Source organism: Chiloscyllium punctatum, chromosome 36 (genome assembly GCF_047496795.1).
Source record: "Chiloscyllium punctatum isolate Juve2018m chromosome 36, sChiPun1.3, whole genome shotgun sequence".
Classification (NCBI taxonomy): domain Eukaryota; kingdom Metazoa; phylum Chordata; class Chondrichthyes; order Orectolobiformes; family Hemiscylliidae; genus Chiloscyllium; species Chiloscyllium punctatum.
The window spans coordinates 31,128,570-31,144,879 of NC_092774.1; the positions used below are offsets into that span (position 1 = coordinate 31,128,570).

Sequence of the window (16,310 nt, forward strand, 5' to 3'; positions counted from 1 at the left end):
CAGACATCACATTCTGCATGAAAAAGTTGCCCCTTAGGTCCCTTTTAAATCTTCCCCCTACCTTAAACCTATTACCTTCCGGTTCTGGACTCCCCCATCCCAAGGAAAAGACCTTGTATATTTACCCTATTCATGCCCCTCATGCTTTTCTAGAAGTCGAGAAGGTCACCCCTAAGTCTCTGGCGCGGGAAGGAAAACAGTCCCATCCCATCCCTCCGTCCCTCCTCACCCGGGTAATTAAGACACATACCTGAGTTTGCAGAGTCTGCCCCCCTCCCTGGAATCACTCCGGTTGCTTCAAGTGAACAGATTTTCCCCCCACTCCCTCCCAGGATGAAGAGTTGCCCAGAGGGAGGGAGTTTCACTCTGAAACGGACAGGGCCACTTCCGCGTTATGACGTCATAGATGGTGAGGGGGCGGGGAAAGACCGACAACAGCTCCGCGCACTGCGCCTGCGCTGCCCTGTAATTTGCAACAGAGTAATCCCTTCCTTTCAGAGAATTCCCAGAGTGTGGAAGCAGGCCACTCGGCCCAAGCAGTCCATACCGACCCCCCGAAGGGTAACCCACCTACACCCATTCCCCTATTGCCCTGACTAATGCACCTATCCCTGAGCACTACGGGTAATTTAGCTTGGCCAATCCAACCTAACCTGGACAAAGTTAAAAATCAAACACCCAACAGGTTTATTTGGAAGGACTGGTGTTAACAGCGCTGCTCCTTCATCGGGTGATTGTGGAGAATAAGATCATAAGGCACAGAATTCATGGAAAAACATTACAGTGTCCTGCCACTGAAATGATATATTGAACAGACCTGGATTAAGTCTTTCATCGTTTAGAATGGGTTGCAGGTAACAATAATATGTAAATCCTAGAACTTCCTGTCAGTCACGTGTGTGCATGCATGCATGAGGGAGAGAAAAGGTCTCTTTCCGTGCTGTATATCTCTATGTCTATTTGATAACAGATGCTTTATTTACATTGGTTTAAATATTGTTATAAATCATAGCTGGGTGAGAATAGTTAGATGTAAGGGAGAGAGTATTCCTCAAGTAGGGCGCTATAAGAATCCTGGGAAAGCTCTAGGAAGTAAACCAGAAATAATGAACAAACATTTGGGGGCAGCATGGTGGCTCAGTGGTTAGCACTGCTACCTCACAGCACGAGGGACCTGGGTTTGATTCTGTGTGGAGTTTGCACATACTCCCCAGGTCTGAGTGGGTTTCCACCGAGTGCTCCCGTTTCCTCCCACAGTCCAACGTTGCGCAGGTCAGGTGAATTGGTCATGCGAAATTGCCCATAATGTTAGGTGCATTAGATAGGGGTAAATGTAGGGGAATGGGTCTGGGTGGGTTACTCTTCAGAGGGTCAGTGTGGACTTATTGGGTGAAAGGGCCTGTTTCCATACTATAGGAATCTAATCTAATTAAGCACGAGCACTGATATATTTAACTGTTTCATTTTTCTTGTTTGATTCCATGCTATGACTACACTCTTGTGTCTGATTGGTTTGAGAGACTGGGAGATTGTGGGTTGGGTCTCAATTCACTGAATGTTTTATTGTTCCAGAAGGAATAAAAGGGGTGGGGTCAAAGCTTCAGCAGAAATCCAGCAGAGCTGAGAGCAGACCCACATTTTACTCTGTTGGAACAGGAAAATCAACAGAGGACAGAGAAACCAGGACCTGAAATCCGAGCTGACACCAGATTACCCTGTGATCAGTGCTTTCATTAGCACCTCTCCCATTATCTTGCTTTCCATTTGACTACCCCCTCAATTTTCAGGATTCAATCCTTGTCATTCTGAAGCCATGTCTCCGTTAGGAGTCACAGATCATAATTATTCTCTTCAATGTGTGCAGTCAATTAATTCTCTTTTGTTACAATGCAGCACACATTCGGACACACCGTTTTTTGTTTCAATTTTTGTGATCTTTAGAATCCAGTTTTGATTGCTGGTATATTTACTCTCCTTGTCCCTTTCTATCATTCTCTGATGTTAATTCTCCAGATCACAACATTGCTCACTGGCCTTGATTTGGATTGGCCATGCTAAATTGCCCAGTGTCCAGGGATGTGCAGGTTTGGTGGGTTAGCCATGGGAAATGCAGGATTATAGTTCCATAGTAATAGAAGCAGGAGTAGGCTATTGGCTCATCGAGCCTGCTCTGCCATTCATTAAGCTCATGGCTGACCTATCCATCGTCTCAGCTACTCCTACCTCCATTGTCCCAACTACCCTTAATTCCTCTACCATTGCAAAAACTCATCCAACTGTGTCTTGAATATACTTAATGAAGCTGCCTCTCCTGATTCCTTCGCAGAAAATTCCATAGATTCACTACTCTCCAGGAAAAGCAATTCCTCCTCATCTGTCCTAAATCTACTCCCCCTAATCTTGAGTCCGAGTCTCATCTACCAGCAGAAATGACTGGATAGGGTAGGGCTTCATCCCCACAGTTCAATGAATTCCCACTTTCCAAGATGTATTCACTCATTCAGTTGCTGTCTCACAAATAAAAGATTTAATTTGCAACTTCTTCTGTTCCCAGACAAGGCAAAACATCTTTGAAAACTGCTCTGAAAGTCCAGTCTTCAGAACCACACTTCTGCTTTCACCGAAGATGATGAGAGTCATACAGCACAGAAACAGACCCTTCAATCCAACTCATCTGTGCCAACAAGGAATCCTAAATTAACCAAAATCATTTGCCAGCATTTGGCCTATATCCCCTTAAACCTTTCCACTTCATATTCCCATCCAGATGCCTTTTAAATTTTGTAGTAATTGTATCAGACTCCATCACCCTCTGTGAAAATGTTGCTCCTCAGGTCCCTTTTAAATCATTCCCTCTCACCACAAACATATGCCGTCCAGTTTTGGACTCCCTAACCTGGGTACTCACCCTATCCTGCCCCTTATAAACATCTATAAGGTCACCCCTCAACCTCCAATGCTCCACAGAAAATTTTCAGTGGCGTATTTAGCCTCTTCCTGTGTCTTAAACACTCCAACTCTGGCAACAGCCTTGAAAATCCTTTCTGAACCTTTCAAAGTTTAACAATATCTTTCCTGTAGCAGGGAGACCAGAAATGAACACAGTATTCTAAAAGTGGCCTAACGAATGTCCTGTACAGCCACTCCATGACCTCCGAAGACTCACTTTCAAGGACTCATGAACCTGCACTCCAAGATCTCTCTGTTCTGTGACACTCCCCTTAACTGTGCCAGTCCTGCCTGGATTGCTTGACCAAAATGCAACACCTCACATTTCTCTAAATTAAACTCCATCTGCCACTCCTTGGTCCATTAGACCATCCGATCAATTCTAATTTACAGCAAACTCTTTTTCCTCTCTTATTCCCTAGAAGCTGAAAATCTCCATCCCACATACTCTCCCTCCGTTCTCACTTTACTGAACCTAATCCCTGCTGTACCTCACCCTGAAGGGTCTGGTTCATGCTGATTAGCAGGTGTCACAAAGCTAATTCCTTTTTTGACTAAAAACCTTTCTCTGGCTCAAGGAGACTCTGTCCATGACTTTTTTTCAGAGAGGTAATAAACCGGCCAGGTTCTGATCAGTCTGGTTTGAACAGAGATGAAACGGATTTTGAAAGGCCTTTTGTTTATATGTAAACAGGTGTGACTTCAGGCCAAATTGGTCAAGTTTTAGAAGTGACCTGTATAAAGAAAGAGGAGTGAGCTGAGCAGTTTTAGTTCAGTATTGAACTGGTTGGAAGTTCAACAGGGAGCTATGTGGAAACTCTCTCTCTTTTCCGCCTCTCAACTTCAACCTATAAGCATGTGTTCCATTTATACTGGTTTTCAAAGGGAGTTGGCTTATTGGGACTATTGTGCATATTCAGAACAGCATAACCAAATATAGTCGGCAAGGTTGAGTTCTGTAGGGGTTCTTTATTCTGATCTTTGTGTTTCATTGTGTAATTTTGTGAATAAAGTTTTGTCTGTTTTAAAATCTAGTAGTCAACCAAGCTAACTTACTCCAGGTAATTTTCACTGTACACTTACCAAATCAAATTGCAAAGTTATGGTCTGGGGCTGCCTGCTCAAGAATGTTTTGAGTGGTCTGGCTTAGTCCATAACACAGGCCCACACTTTCATTCAGGGGAGATATTATTGAAACATACAGAACATTGAAAGGCCTAAACAAAGTGGGCATTGGGAAGCTGTTTCCATTGGTAGGCGAGACCAGGACCTGAAAGAGACTAGAAAAGGGAAGACTTTTTAGAAGGGAGATAAGGAGAAACTTTTCAGCCAGAGAGTGGTGAATCCGTGGAATTTATTGCAACATGAGGCTGTGGAGGCTAGGTCACTGAGGGTATTTAAGACCGAGATAGATAGGTTCTTGAGTATCAAGGGTTACGGGAAGGAAGTGGGAGAATGAGGTTGAGAAACTTATCAATTACGGTTGTGTGCTATGAGCAGACCTGATGGGCTGAATGGTCTAATTTCTGCTCCTATGTTTTATGGTCTCTTGCTGTCTTGGACACAGTGTGAGAGAATTGGGAGCAGTAGGAGGCCATTTGGTCTTTTGAGCATGCACCAGCACTGAACAGATCATAACTGGATATGAATATACCTACATCTAAGTGGATAGGCTGGGACTTTTTTCACAGGAGCACAGGAAGTTGAGAAGTTTATAAAACCAAGAGGGGTGTTAATGAGGTGAGTGACTGGTGCTGTTTCCTTCAGATGGGGGTTTCAAGATTAGGGAGCAAATTTTTAAGGAGAGAGGAGGAAGATTTTAAAAAGACATGAGGAACACCTTTTTTTGAAAGAGAGTGGTTTGTGTGTGGAATCAATGTCCTAAGGAAGTGGTGGATATAGGTACAGTAATAACATTTAAAAGACATTTGGATAAGTACATGAGTAGGAAAGGTTCAGAGGGATATGGGCTAAACTACATGGGACTAGTTTAGTTTGTGAATATATTCAGCATGGACTAGTTGGACTGAAGTGTCTGTTTCTGAGCTGTATGACTCTGTAACTGTTCTGTACTGGTCTTAAAAACATTATTTTTGCCTTCCCCCATCACCATCCACTTTTTTGTTGTTCAGAAATCAGATGAACTCAGGCTTGAATATATTCAATGGCTGCCTGATCGCAGAAAGCCATCCCAACTTCTGAACTCTTGCTAATATACCACTTGCCTTGCTGATTGCTTGCTACACCGGTCTGACAACTGGCAGTGACTGGTGTGGAAGGATGTTGAGGCCCCTTTGTACATCCACACATCGTTCCTGACGAAGGGCTCGTGTCCAAATCACCAACAATCCTGGTCCTCGGATGCTGCCTGACCTGCTGTGCTTTTCCAGCACCACACTTTTCGATTCTAATCTCCAGCATGTGCAGCCCTCACTTTGTCCACATCCCAATATATCACCATTTAAACAATGCGCTTTTTTTCTGCATTTTCTTCCACGGCAAAGGTAAAATCATCACATTGTGGTAATGCGTTTGCCAATGGAGCCACAGATCTGAACCAACGTTTGCAGAGTCTGTTCCCCCAACCCCCATTTCCTTTCATTAGCTGCAAGTCAACAACTGAAGCTCAGAATTTAGAAACGAAATTGAAAATAGGGTGAGAAAGAGAGTGCCGTACTCACAGATGTTGGACAGAGGAAGGAGGTTGCAATCTAGGGTGAAGTTCAATCTTTATTCAGAGAGAGAGAGGAGCAACAACAGCAACTTCCGAAGCTCATGTTCCAACTTCCGCATTCAGACAATAGGGGCGCTCTGATTGGCAGGAGGATCAGTCTCCTTCCGGTCCTCCAGTGCTTCCCATTGGTCCATCAAAAGAAGGGCGCGAGCCGTGTGCGCGGACACCGAGCAGCTGGTGTCGTTTTTTTGCTGACTCCCAGGAGCATGCGCAGTGCTCGCTGCCACAGAGACGCTGGAGATCCTGGAAGGTGGTATGACTGACAGATTTGAAGTGTCCACATGCCAAGAGGAGAAAAAAAGGCTGGAGCCACTTTCTTTTCCCCATCTATGGCTCGACCTCTTAGCCCTTTTGCATTTGTTTGGCTGCTCAACTTTTGTATATCTTTTCCCCAGGGTTGGGGGTCCTAAACGAGAAGGTTTAGGGTAAGTGGGGAAAGATTTGAGTGACCTCGGATTAGAAAGAAAAAAAGTGTGAAAGTTAATTGGCCTTAAGAAATGTCCTCTCTTCCACCCCAACAAAAATAGATTGTTCATAGCCTATTGATCACTCAGTGGGAAGAATGTTGTGAAACTTGAAAGGGTTGAGAAACGACTTATAAGGATGTTGTTAGGTTTGGAGCTACAGGGAGAGGCTGATAAGGCTGGAGCTGTTTTCCCTGGAGTATTGGAGGCTGAGGGGGTAGAGGTTTATAAATCATGAGGGGCATAGATAATGTAAATAGACAAGGTATTTCCCCTGGGGTGGGGAGGTCTAGAAGTAGAAGTAGTTTAGGGTGAGGGGGGAAAACTTAAAAGCGACCTATGGGGCAACTTGTTTCACGCAGAGGGTGGTGCATAAATTGAATGAGCTGCCAGAGGAAGTGGTACAATTACAACTTTTGGATGGTATCTGGATGGGGACATGAACAGGAAGGTTTACAGGGGTATGGGCAAAGTGCTGGCAAATGAGACTAGGTTAATTTAGGATATCTGGTTGGTCGGGACCGAAGGCTTTGTTTCTGTGCTCTAAAATTCTATGATTCTTTTTTGACATAGTCTGAGCCAATTTCACAAGACTAGGAATAGGCCATTCACCCATTACAGCCTGTCCTCAGCTGTGGCCTAACTGCACATATTTCAATGCAAGTTTCAAAAGATGTCTGCAGCTTTTTTATAAAATTGAACATGCTTTAATAATGTTTCTGAATATATCATTTTAGCTATTCTTAATTTTAAAAATATGCCATTTCTCAGGTAGAGTCATCACCATCCATTCTCTCTCCCTCTTCTTATCGGTTCCTGAATCCTGGCACCAGGCAGACACCAATGTCATCTGGCCTCCAGCTGGCAACTGCAGAGAATGGAGACAATCCCTGAGCCAATCAGAAGGCTGTCCTGAGGGGAATGACTGTCTCCCAGAATAAAGTGTCCGGTTAAGATTCCCCCCACCCACCAACACCGTGTCTGCAGCCTGGCTTCCAGCTGAATCTATCTGAGCCGAAGGTCCTCCAGAGTGTGTTTACCCTGGATGATAGCATCCAGAGCCTCCCACCTTCTGTGAGACAAGTGCCACTCTGTCCTCCCTGATGTGTGTTGTGTCACTGCTTAACTGTTTCCAAACTGAGCAGAGGTTGATGGCCAAGTTCAGAACCCATGAGGATAACCTTGGGTGACGCCACACCTTACACTCTCTCACACTTACGCAGACCCTCTCTCAGACACTCACAAACCCACCATTGCACACACCCTCTCAGGCTCATACTCCATCATACACACATGCAAAAACACACTCACACTACTCTCATGCACACACATACATACAGGTCCATGGGATGAATTTGCATTTGCAGGAAACTTTACAATGCTGATAAAACAACACAGTACCTGCATTCCTAAAAAAATTACAATTTTTAATGATACTAGCTACTTATTCACTGCTCCACCTGATACATGACATTGGAAACTTCGCGCAGGAGGCTGCAAGAAATGAGCATCTTTAAAACAAAAACCTCTTGGAGCTCAAAGCTTTCAGTAAGAGTCTGAGCCTGGCGGTAAGTTCAGGTAACCTTTATTGCGACCCAACTTTGTTATAACTTCAGATCCCCCCAGCAAAAAGGTGTAGAAAAAGTATCTTATTTTTTAGAAACAGCTCAAGGTCAAAGCACACACATTTCTCCCCACGCCCCTTCACCCCCACGTTCTTTACTATTTGTCAGCACAGAGTTGTCCTTTTGGAATTGGATCCTTGGTATAGCCATAAACTAGAAGAAGTATTGCCTCATGCACCAATTTAAACCCATACCTTGTCTCCAAGTAGGTTTCTCCCCCCTCATCGGCTGGAGTTGGGGTGGGGGGAAAAGGAGTGCAGAATAGTCAACCAGGCTGCTGTGGGTCTGGAGTCACGTGTAGGCCAGCCCGTGTAAAGGATGCACTGCGACGAGTGAATGAATCTGTTCCCACAACAGCAATTTCCTTCCCTAAAAAGGTGGTGAGTGAATCAGATGGGAGTTCCCCCTCCCCTCCCCTCCCCTCCCTGACAATTGTTTCGTTGTTAGATTCTGAACTCCAGATTTTTAACCGAATTCCAATTCCGCCATCTGCCTTGGCAACTCCTGGAACTGGGTTGATAGTCCAGTCGATAAAGGCACTCAGCCGTCGCTGCCTTCAACACCCTGCGATGGCATGTGAACTCTCTGGTGTCCCCGCAGGTGGGAGGAGCGGTTAAAACTCTTCCCGCACTGATAGCAGGTGAACGGCCTCTCCCCTGTGTGGACCCGCTGGTGCCTCAGCAGGTCAGAGGCCTGGGTAAAGCCCTTCTCACACTCTGGGCAGCTGAAGGGCCTCTCCCTAGTGTGGACCCGCTGGTGCTTCAGCCTGTCGGAGGAACTGTTGAAGGCCTTCCTGCACTCTGTGCAGGGGAATGGCCTCTCCCCCGTGTGGACCCGCTGGTGGGTCAGCAGGGCAAAGGAATTGCTGAAGCCCTTCCCGCACTCGGTGCAGAGGAACAGCCTCTCCCCAGTGTGGACCTGTCGGTGGGCCAACAGGGTGGAGGCCTGGGTAAAGCCCTTCCCACATGCGGAGCACCTGAAGGGCCGCTCCCCCGTGTGGACCCGCCAGTGCCTCAACAGGTCAGAGCAATTCCTGAAGGCCTTCCCACACTTGGGGCAGCTGAAGGGCCGCTCCCTGGTGTGGACCCGCTGGTGCCTCAACAGGTCGGAGGAATTGCTGAAGGCCTTCCCACACTGTGCAGGGGAATGGCCTCTCCCCGGTGTGACTGTGACGATGAATCTCCAGAGCAGATGGGAAACGGAAGTCTTTCCCACAGTCACCACACTTCCACGGTTTCTCCATGGGGCAGGATTCTTTGGGGTTCTCCACGGCCGAAGCTTCAGCCGCACACCACACGTGTAGAGCTCCTCCCCTCCGTGAATTCCTCTTCCCAGGCCTGAAAACTGTTTCAGGCTCCACACTCAGTGCACTCCAACAGTAGGGTCTCTCATCCAGTCCCACTGATGCTGAAAACGGACTGAAACAGGAACCAAAAAGCTTTGCTCCTTCTCACGTAATCAGTCAAAAATTGTTGCAGTCCCGATGGATTGAGTGACTGTCAGACATTGACGTCAAAGTGAGGACTGCAGACGCTGCAGAGTTAGTATCGAAAAGTGCGACACTGGAAAAGCACAGCAGGTCAGGCAGCATCCGAGGAGCAGGAGAGTCAACATTTTGGGCATAAGGCCTTCATCTGTTCATTTTGAAATTTCCATCTTCAGATCTTCAAATACTCTAAAAAGAGATTACAAAATTCATTACTGTCAGTCCAGAATAAAAATTCAGAACAAGCAATTTGTTTGTGCTATTATTCCACAAAATTGAAAGCACTATCCCACACTCACTCTCTCCCACCCTCCGCTCTAACTCATTCTCCTGAAGGTGTTGATTCAGGATCTTATAGGGGCAGAAAAGCAAAAACATCAAGACTGACATCTGAGTTTTGGATAACTCCACCTGAAATTTAATATCTTTCACAACACTGGGATATTGCTGAGACTGAGCAGGTCTGATTTTGGAAAGCCAAAAAATGTCAATTCAGGGTGAACCTGCAATGCAGGTTCTTGAAGAACCACCAGACAAAATGGTTAACATTCCCAGGAGGAGGGGGGGTGAGAAAGCAAAATGAGCTATCAAGGCATTGACACCGCCACCAGAGAGAAACTGAACATACAGACATGACAAACATTTGTGGAAAGCCAAAGTCATTGAGACGTACAGCACAGAAACAGACACTTCAGTCAAATTCTTCTGTGCCCAACCAGATATCCAAAATTAATCTCGTCTCATTTGCCAGCACATTGTCCGTATCCCTTTGAACCCTTCCTTTTCATACACTCAGGCTGATGACTTTTAAATGTTGTCATTGTACCAGCCTTCACCACTTCCTTTGGCAGCTCATTCCATACATGCACCATCCTCTGCGTGAAAATGTTGCCCCTTAGGTCTCTTTGCAGTCTCCCTCCCCCTGCCCTCACCTTAAATCTATTACCCTCAAGTTCTGGACTCCCCATCCCAAGGAAAAGACCTCGTCTATTTATCCAATCCATGCCCCTCATGATTTTAAATAAGTCTATCAGGTTACCCCTCACATTCTGACACACTAGGGAAAACAGCAACACCCTATCCTTCCAACCCTTCTTACCCAGGTAATTAAGACATATCTGAGTTTGCAGAGTCTGCTCCCTACCTGGGTTCACTCCAGTTGCTACAAGTGAACAAACGTCCCCCCCCACCCCCGCACTCCACCCACTGCTTCCCCCCTCCCCCCACTTCCTGAACAGTTAACAAAAATCCCTTCTCTTCACAGAACCCTCACTGTTCTAACAAGTCCACACCAACCTCCGAATGGCAACCTCACCACACCCATTCTCCTACTCCTATTGCTCTACATTTACCCCTTGACTAATACATCTAACCTGCACATCCCTGGGCACTGTGGGTAATTTAGCACCGCCAATCCACCCGAACTTGCACATCCCTGGGCACTATAGGTAATTTGGCCTGGCCAATCCCACCTTACCTGGACAAAGTTAAAAATCACACAACACCAGGTTCTCATCCAACGGGTTTATTTGGAAGCACTAGCATTTGGAGCGTTGCTCCTTCATCAGGTGGTTGTGGAGTGTAAGATCATAAGACACAATTTCTGGAAAAGCATTAGTGTCCTGGCATTGAAATGATATATTGAACAAACCGGGATCGTTAAGTCTTTCATGTTTTACAATGGATTGCAGACATCATTAATATGTAAATCCCAGAACTTCGTGTAAGGCACCTTCTCAGGATAACTTTAAGGCTTTATAACAAAAGGAGACACCTCAGCTCAAACAATGCATTAAAGGTGTGAGGTCAGAATCTGTCTGTATCCCAGTCTAGAGTCAGACTGGTTCTATTTCCAATGTGGAATTTACAAAATATTACATGTATTAACTGCCTGCAGATTGTGCATTTTCTGAGGAAAATAGAATGCATATGCAAATATCCTTCTGCAAACACAAATTCACCCCCAAGGACTTGTGCATGTGTGTGCATGAGAGAGAGAGAAAAAGTCAGTTTCCATGCTGTATATCTCTATGTCAATTTGAGAACAGATACTTTTTTTCTGTTGGTAAAAATATTGTTGTAAATCATAGTGGGTACTAATAGCTCGATGTAAGGGTGAGAGAATTCCTCAAATAAGGCACTGTAGAAATCCTGGGAGAATAGTATTTCTGGTTTCCTTCCTATTGAACAATATTAAGCACAAGCACCTACTTATTTCTAATTTTGGTTCACATTTCTTATTTTATTCCCTGCTATGACTACACTCGGTGTCTGGACGATTAACAGGCTGGGAGATTGTGGGTCTGGATTGACTTCTTGTTCCGGAAGGTGTTAAAAAAAAAGGGGGTCAAAGCATCAGCAGAAATCCAGAAGGGGTGAGAAATCAGGACCTGAAATCAGAGCTGACACCAGATTACCCTGTGATCAGTGCTTTGATTACCTGTGCTAATCCTCTACCTTTATCTTGCTTTCCATTTGATCACCTCCTCAATATTGAGGATCCAATCCTTGTCATCTTGGAGCCATATTTCTGTAAGGAGTCCCATATTTTAATTATTCCCTTTAATGTGTGCAGTCAATTCATTCGCTTTTGCTGCAATGCAGCACACATTCAGACATACCATTTTTAGTTTCAATTTTTATGATCTTTCGAATCCAGTTTTGATTGCTGGTACATTTACTCTCCATATCTTTCTGTTGTTCTCGGATATTCATTTTTCACAGCACTGTATTGCTCACTGGCCTTGATTCGGATTGGCCATGCTAAATTGCCCATAGTGTCCAGAGATGTGCAGGTTAGGTGGGTTAGCCATGGGAAATGCATGGTTAGAGTTTCATACTAATAGAAGCAGGAGTAGGTCATTTGGCCCATCGAGTCTGCTTTGCCATTCATTTAGATCATGACTGATCTCTCCATTGTCTCAGCTTCTCCTCCTTGCATTGTCCCAACTACCCTTAATACCTTTACCATGCAAAAACCCATCTAACTGTGTCCTGAATATACTTAATTAAGCTGCCTCTACTGCTTCCCTGGGCAGAGAATTACATAGATTCACTATTCTCTGGGAAAAGCAGCTCTTCCTCATCTCTATCCTAAATCTACTCCAACTAATCTTGAGGAGTGGTCTCACCCACCAGCAGAAATGACTGGATAGGGTAGGGTTTCATCCCCACAGTGCATGAAATCCCACTTTCCACCAAAATCTCAGATGCACTCACTCACTCAGGTGCTGTCTCATAAATGAAAGATTTCATTGTAACTTCTTCTTCTCCCAGTAAGGACAAAACATCTTTGAAGGCTGCTCTGAAAGTCCAGTCTTCACAATGAGACTTCTGGTTTCACCAAAGACCCAGAGAGTCATACAGCACAGAAACAGACCCTTCAGTCCAACTCATATGTGTTGCCCAGATATCCCAACTTAATCTAGTCCCATTTACCAGCATTTGGCCCAAATCCCTCTAAACCCTTCCTATTCTTGTACCCATCCAGATGCCTTTTAAATGCTGTAATTGTATCAGGCTCCACCCCTTCCTATGACAGCTCATTCAATACATGCACTATCTTCTGCAGGAAACAAGTTGCCCTTCATGTCCCTTTTAAATCATTCCCCTCTCACCTCAAACATATGCTCTCTACTTTTGCATTCACCCTATCCATGCCCCTTATAAATATTTATAAGGTCATCCCGGAGCGTCTGATGCTCCAGGAAAATATCCCTGACCGATTCAGCCTCTCTCTGTACATCAAACCGTCCAACTCTGGCAACAGCCTTTCAAGTCTTTTCTGACCCCTTTCAAAGTTTCACACCATCTCTCCTGTAGCAGGAAGACCAGAATTGAATGCAGTATTTTAAAAATGGCCTCACCAATGTCCTGTACAGCCACAACATGACCTCCCAACTCCAATACTCAATGCTCTGACTAATAAAGGAAAGCATACAAAATGCCTTCTTCACTATTCTGGCTACCTGAGACTGCACTTTCAACGAACAATGAACCTGCACTCCAAGGTTTCTTTGTTCTGAAACACTCCCTTAACTGTCCTGCCTGGATTGCCTTACCGAAATGCAAACATCACATTTCCCTAAATTAATCTCCATCTGCCACTCCCTGGCCCATTGCCCCTCCAATCAATTCTAATTTATAGCAAACTCTCTGTAATTCTTATTCCCTGGAAGCTCAAAATCTCCATCCCACACACTCCCTCCATTCTCACTTTGTTGAACCTAATCCCTGCTGTACCTCATCCTGAAGGGTCTGGGTTCATGCTGATTAACAGGGCCACATTCAGGGGAATCTAATTGAAACAAACAGAATACTCAATGGCCTGGACAGAGTTGATGTTGGGAAGATGTTTCCATTGGAAGGAGAGACAAGCAGCTGAGGGCAGAGCCTTAGAGTAAAGGGAAGACCTTTCAGAACGGAGATTAGGAGAAATTTCTTTAGCCAGAGAGTGGTGAACTGATGGAATTCATTGCCACAGAAGGCTTGGAGGCCAGGTAACTGAGGATATTTAACACTGAGACAGAAACAGTTCTTGAGTATCAAGGGAATCGAGAGTTACAGGGAGAAAACAGGAGAATGGGGCTGAGACACTTCTCAGCCATGATTGAATGGCATGGGCAGACCCAGTGGGCTGAATGGCTTAATTTCTGCTCTTATGAATAGGAAAGGTTCAGAGATATATAGGCCAACCAAGGTAGGACTAGTTTACTTTATTAATATAGTCAGCATGAAATCAAGTATCTGTTTCTATGCTGTACGATTCTGTAACTGTTCTTAAAACCATTTTTTCTGTTCCCTCATAACCATCCATTTCATTGTTGTTCCAAATCAGATGAACACAGCCTTGAATATATTCAATGACCCCCTAACCACAGGAAGCCCCCCCCCCCCCCCCCCACCACTTCTGAACTCAATTCCTTTTGCTAATACACCACTTGCCCTGCTGACTGCTGAGTGCACCTGTCTGACAACGGGTATTGACTGGTGTAGAAAGACACTGAAACCTCTTTGTACATCCACATAACATTCCCGATGAACGGCTCGTGTCCAAAACGTCGACTCTCCTGGTCCTTGGATGCTGTCTGACCCGCTGTTCTTTTCCAGGGCCACACTTGTCAACTCTGATCTCCAGCATCTGCACTCCTCACTTTCTCCATATCCCAACATATCACCATTAAAACAATGCACCTCCTTTCTGCTTTTGTTTTCCCACAGCATATTATCACATTGCAGTCATGCATTTGTCATGTGTTTGCCAATTGAGACACAGATCTGGACCAACATTTCTAGACAAGTGAGTACTGCAGATGCCGGAGATTAAAGTCGAGAGTGTGGTGCTGGAAAAGCACGCAGGTCAGGCAGCATCCGAGGAGCAGGAAAATTCCTGATGAAGGACTTTTGCCCGAAACGTCGATTTTCCTGCTCCTCGGATGCTGCCTGACCTGCTATGCTTTTCCAGCACCACACTGTCGACCAATATTTCTACACTCTGTCCCCACCCTGAATTCACTCCCTTTCCTTTCAGTTGTTGCAAGTCAACAATTGAACGCCAGAATGAAAAAAAAGTGGAACAGATGGCGAGAAAAGAGAGTGCCGTACTCACAGTTGTTGGACAGAGGAAGAAAGTTGCAGTTTGGGATAAAGCTCAATTTTCATTTAGAGAAACAGGAACAGCAGCAGGTGCTGCTTCAGAAGCTCATTGTTCAACTTCCGCATTCAGACAATAGCGGTGCTCTGATCGGCAGGAGGACAAGATTCCTTCCGGTCCTCCCGAGTTCCCTATTGGTCCAACAAAAGTAGGTCATGAGTCGTTTGTGCGTACAATCAGGAGCATGCACAGTCTTTTGCTGACACCAGCGGACATGCGCTGTTCTTGCTGACACCGAGGGGCATGCGCATTATGCACTTCAGAAATGCTTAACGTTCCGGATAGATTTGAAGTCTCCAAATGCCAATCGGAGGAAAAAAAAAGTTGAACCACAATTTCCTTCCCCCTACCCCCCACGGCTCGACACTGTATTCCTTTTGCATTTTGGCTGACTGCACAAATTTGCATTCCTTTTCCCTCGGTTAGGGGAGCCACAAACTGGAGGGCATAGGTTTAGGTTGAGTGGGGAAAGATGAGGCACCAAAGGATTAGAAAAAACGGGTGACATTTAATATGCCTCAAGAAATGCCAGAACGAGAGGACATTAGTTTAGGGTGAGTGGGGAAAGGTTTAAAACGGACCTAAGGGGTAACTTATTTCAGGCTGAGGATGGTAAATGTATTGAATGAGCTGCCGGAGTGGAGGCTGGTACAATTACAACTTTTAAAAGGCATCTGGATGGGTGTACGAATCGGAAGGTTTAAAGGGGTTTGGGCCAAGTGTTGGCAAATAGGAACAGAATAATTTAGGATATCTGGTCGGCACAGACCAAACTGTTTCATTCCATGCTCCATGACTCTATTTCTACATAGAACCAATTTGACAATATTAGAATAGGCAACTCACCCCTTACAGCCTGTCCTCAACTGTGGCCAAACTGCACATATTTCAACGCAAGTTTCAGAAAGATGCCTGCAGCTTTTTTAAAAAATAGAATTGAACATGCTTTAATGTTGTTTCTGAATAGCTATTCTCAATGTTAAAGATCAGCCATTTCTCGTGCACCCCCATCTCCCAGGTAGAGTCATCACCATCTGTCTCTCTCTTCTTACAAGGGCTTGATACAGCGATCAAAGAGGGATGGAGGCACGAGAAATAATAGGTGGTGGGGAAAGAGAATGGTTGAGGGGGGAGGAGCTGAGGGTCAGTGTCAAGAGAGAGAAAATGGACAGGGGGACAGAAAGAGAACGGACAGAGGGCAGTGACACTACAAATCCCACCTTCCCCAGGACCACAGTAATCATTTCTCAAGATACAAATGGCTAAAGCAGTAGAATCACTGCAGGCCATTCAGCCCATTTACCTCACACTGACCTTCCAAATAGCATCCCACCAGACCAACCCACTTACCATACAACCCTGCAGTTCCCCATGGCTTATGCACCTGAAAATGCATATC

The 16,310-nt window shown here is 45.2% G+C and overlaps 1 protein-coding gene and 1 pseudogene across 1 annotated transcript in view; both read right to left on the reverse strand.

Moving 5' to 3' along the window:
* LOC140460328 (uncharacterized) overlaps positions 1-5,738 on the reverse strand; it is a 53,566-nt gene extending 47,828 nt beyond the window's left edge. The window contains 1 exon segment of the mRNA XM_072554802.1: positions 5,631-5,738. The gene's annotated coding sequence lies outside the window, so the exon portion shown is untranslated.
* Positions 5,739-8,189: 2,451 nt separating this feature from the next.
* LOC140460326 (uncharacterized) lies at positions 8,190-16,281 on the reverse strand (annotated as a pseudogene).
* Between the last annotated feature and the right edge of the window lie 29 nt (positions 16,282-16,310).